Genomic DNA, 5,000 nt, shown 5'->3' on the forward strand with positions numbered 1-5,000 from the left:
CATGCATATATGCTTATTCTGAGACATTTCTGCCTGCACCTCTACTACTTTTAAAAGGTTCTACTTGAAGTTACATTGATTTTTACACGTGTTTGTGTTTCTAGAGCTAGATTAACAAGATTTCTACACCATTAACCCCTTCAGTAAAATGACGTGCTTCCATATTCATTCTGCTTACTATTTGGTGATTTTATACAACTTACGTGGGGGATTAAAATAGTGAAGACTCTGGCCATTACTCTTCTGACCTCCATAGACCCTTCCTAATGTCAATAAATTGGCCTAATCGGCTTCGCACACAAATCTCAAGGTAAAAATGTGTCCCAGTATTGAAGGAGTTATCCGAGTTAACTGGCGAAACGCTCTTCAGAACTCGGCTGACGATTTCTGTGGCCTCGGATAAACCGTCATGGTAAGAGAGCAAAGCGTTTCTGAATACGGGCTAGAGTTGCACTGTTTTCCTTTCATCAGTGCTCCCTTCTTAATCCAGTATTCTGAAACGCTTGGCTCTCACCATCACTGCTTTCCAAGGGCTCCAGTTGAAGATACTCGTGTTTTTAAGACTATTTTTATGGTTCTGGTGATGGATTGCCAAGATTTGCAGTTTATTAAAAGGATAAAATGTCTTTAAAACCCAGCTAGTTGTCTCTATACCCTTGGAAAATTGTCATAGTGAGAGAATAAAATATTTTAAAGGTGTTTCTATGGTTCTGGTGATGGATTGGCAAGATTTCTAGTTTATTAAAGAGAGAAACTGTCTTGAAAACCCAGCTAGTTGTCTCTGTGGCCTTGGGAAATTGTCATAGTGAGAAGGGAAGGCGTTTCTGAATACGAGTGTATATTTGTCAGTGTGTGTGTGTGTGTGTGTGTGTGTGTGTTGGCTTGGTGTTGTGTTGTACGTGTGTCTCAGTGCTTCGGTGTCTGTTTCATCTCCGGACAGACTTGTTGGAAGTTTATAAAGGGGTTTCAATGGTGTTTATTAAGGTTTTGATGGGAATTATTTGAGTTTTTTCTGGATGTTTGTAGTTCTGATGGGAAGTATTGGGAGTTTCAAGAGTTTTAGTAAGTAAGGTTTTGATGAGAAGGATTAGAGTTTTCAAGGGTGTTTAATCAATTTGATGGGAAGAATTGGAGGTTTTCAAGAGTGTTTGAAGTTTTGATGGAAAGATTTGGGGTTTTCAAGAGTGTTTTAAAAAGGTTTTGATGTAAAGTATTGGGTTTTGTAAGGTTTTGATGGGAAATATTAGGGTTTTCAAGAGTGTTTTGATAAGGTATTGATGGAAAGATTTGGGGTTTTCAAGAGTGTTATATAAGGCTTTGATTGGAAGGTATTAGGATCAAAAGTGTATAAAGTTTTGATGGGAAATATTAAGGTTTTCAAGAGTGATTTAACAAGGTTTTAATTGGGAAGGATTGGAGTTTTGAAGAGTGTTTAAGGCTTTGAAAGAAAGTATTGAGGTTTTGAAGGATGTTTTGCAAGGTTTTGATGCAAAGAATTTGTGGTTTTCGAATGCGTTGTACAAGGTGTAGTTGAAAGTGTGCCACATCCTAAATGAAAATGATTATAGGCGATTTAAAACAAAAATAACATGCATTCTTTGCTTCATCACCTCAAAACGACTTATGTGGTAAAAGAAGAAATTTCCAAGCAATTGACATATTCTTTGATAGCTCGTGTTTACATTCTAGTGTTGGCTGACCACGGACGCCTCGGCATTTAGAAGAAAAGTTGCAATTTGCCCTCAATACCGAGTTGGGTGGTAAAAAAAAGCGACATTTTATTTATTAATTTATTTATTTTCGTAAAATTTCAGCCATCTGATGTTTCGTTTGGTGCAGCTTTCTGGTGCTTGCATGAGAAAAAAAAATAGATAAGAAAGTGTGTATAAATAGATAAATAAATAGGTGAATGAATGTATAAGTAGATAGATAGTGGGATCGTAACTCTCTGGTGGAAATGCATACGAAGGTTAGGTAAATGGATTAAAGGGATCGATTTACCGGTAACAACAACAACAACAACAACAACAACAGCAGCAGCAACAACAACAACAACAACAACAACAACAACAACAACAACAACAACTACAACAACAACGATATACTAGAAACATTAGCAACAATAGAACAACAAAACAGCAACGCTAACAACTGCAAGGCTTACAACAGTAACGATATAATAGAAACATTAGCATAAATAATACAAAACAACAACAACAACAACAACAACAACAACACTGCCTAGATAATGTGCACTGCAGCCTAACCACACTAGCTACTGAACTTATCAAAACACCAAAGTTTGATAAGTATTTACTTTTGACATTTTTCAACATCTATATTCACTTCTAGTTAATTCATGTATATTTTCATTTGTTTATTAATTCCTTGTTTTGTTCCTTTATCTACATCCTAGCAGTTGGATTATGAAGGAAAATAAAACACGACCCGGCTGATAAGAACACTCTTGTTTTAATGCAAAGAACTTGTTGGTTCATCGATCTACTTGTTTTTGTGTCAGTTGAAAAGTGTGTAGCACCTGTATCGCTCTTCTTCTCCTAAGTACTCTAAATGATATTTGGGTTATGTATATTAGTTCTTCTTTCAGTAAAGAACATGTTCCAAATATATATATATATATATATATATATATATATATATATATATATATATATATATATATATATATATATATATATATATAATTTTATTATATATATTACCTTTACTAAAAATATAAATAATGATAAAAGTTTTCATCTAAAGAAAAGAATATTTCTTTTACAAGTGAAATATTGTTACTATCCAGCCACTACTCCTGAGAATTCAAAATAATAATTTACGTATGTACAATGGTTCTTTTGGAAGTGAAGAATATATCGCTATGAGCAGATAATATTTTTGAACAACAGTTAAACAAAGCTCACGCGCTGTGGTGCGGCCTTCACTCCCATCCCTCGTGCCTCGCGGCTCGCGCCTCACCTCCCTCCAGCTAGTGGTCGCCTCGATAAGGAGCGCCACCTCACCTCAATCACTCATGTCTTCGTGATGGGAAGCTGAGTTTTGACTCCTTTATTTTCAACCAGCTCACGTCTGCCTCGCTCTCTGATTAACATTCCTGCACTCGCAGTAACAAGACAGGTAATGTCACCTCAACATGGACTGATTTCATAAAGAGAGATTCTTTTGGCTGACTTTCATCCACGTTTTCTTTGTTCTTCCGTTTATATTTTTGTTTAATTCTAACAATTTACATTTTCTTCCCACTTTTAATTTACATTCTCATACACTGCTCCTGTCGTGCTTCATAATTTTACTACCCCTTCCTTCTTTCATTTCTTCCTTCTGGTCACATTCTTCCTTCGTACCCGTTTCATATCTTGATTCTCAGCTGGTAGAGGTTAACATGAGTCATCTAACTGGTTCATATGTTCTTTGTCCTTCCTTTCACTCCTTGCCTGCTTCTTGCTTCCCTTGCGACTCTTCCTGCTAGTTCATGTGTTCTTTGTGCCTCTTCTTGCTTCCTTGCGACTCTTCCTGCTGGTTCATGTGTTCTTTGCTTCTTGCTTCCCTTGCGACTCTTCCTGCTGGTTCATGTGTTCTTTGTCCTTTACTTCTCCTTGCCTGCTTCTTGTTTCCCCTGACTATCATTTGAATTGTGCAATAAAGGTTTCAAGACACTCATAAATTTGGATGTTCCCTTTGGCTGTAACATTTAGCACCTTTAAACCCCTCAGTGCTATGACGCGTTTGCATGTTCATTCTAGTTACTGTTTCGTGGGGGTTGAAATAGTGAAGACTCTGGCCATTAATCTTCTGACCTCCATAGATTCTTCCTCATGTAAGTAAATTTGTCTTAGCACACCCAAAGCTCAAGGTAAAAATGCACCCACTACTGAAGGGGTTAATTGCGCTTTTTTTTTATTTATTTATTTTTATTTTTATTAAAGAGTTATTTTGTTACCTCATGCGTGAAATAAAGTATATTCTAGTTGTCTTATCGTAAAGCAAGGCAATTTTTTTTTTTTTATCTCAAACGCCAATTTAGATAAAGCAATTTGTCACACTTTCAAGCTGCTCTGACACTTTCCATCGCCTTGACATCTGAGTTTTTTTGGGTTATTACGCGAAATTTGTGTAGTATGACGGTTTCCGCGACGAGTTTTGTCATTGCTTAATAAAACAACATTACAACAGACTATTTATTTCTCTCTCTCTCTCTCTCTCTCTCTCTCTCTCTCTCTCTCTCTCTCTCTCTCTCTCTCTCTTACAGTCATACCCATTCTTTCAGCCATTTTTCTCCTCCATTCACGATTTCTTTACTTCCTTCACCCATTATCTTCCTCACAACACTCATTTATTGGTCCATTATTCTTCCCCATTCATTTCCTTACTTCAATCTCCTATTAACTTCCTCACCACCACGACTATTTATTCCTACATCCCTCCATTCACCATTCTCTCACCTCCGTCCCCCCCCTTCCACCACTCCTCCTTCACTTACCCATTTAATTCATCCATCTTACCCAATCATTTTCCGTGCCCATTAATCTTACCCTCGCTTCCTACACCTATTAACTTCCACATAACTACACTCCCCTCACTTGCTTTCTCCTACCCCATTTATCTTCCCCTCACCCATTCATACACTCTCATTTCCTCCTTCGCCTTTCCAACTCATTATTTTCTCATGTCACTTTGGTTCTCTATAATTGCTACTGCTTTTTACTCTCCTTACCTTCCCCATACTCTGTCACATTTAGACCTTCCCTCTGTGTCACGTTTACAAGCTGCTATACTTGCCACACACAAAAATTCTTATCGTTTTTGGGTTCCTGGTCTTACTTCCGATCTTGAGGTCTTCTTTGTGGGTGTTTTTGAGTGTTTCGCGGTCTTTTCTTGGTCTCATCGCTGTTGTGTCACGTTTGGAAGTCGCTGTGTATGTTACTCCAAATTTTTCTTGTGTTTTTGTGGTCTTTTTGGGTCGTTTTGGGGTCTTT

The sequence above is a fragment of the Portunus trituberculatus genome, chromosome 12, assembly GCF_017591435.1.
Source record: "Portunus trituberculatus isolate SZX2019 chromosome 12, ASM1759143v1, whole genome shotgun sequence".
Taxonomy (NCBI): domain Eukaryota; kingdom Metazoa; phylum Arthropoda; class Malacostraca; order Decapoda; family Portunidae; genus Portunus; species Portunus trituberculatus.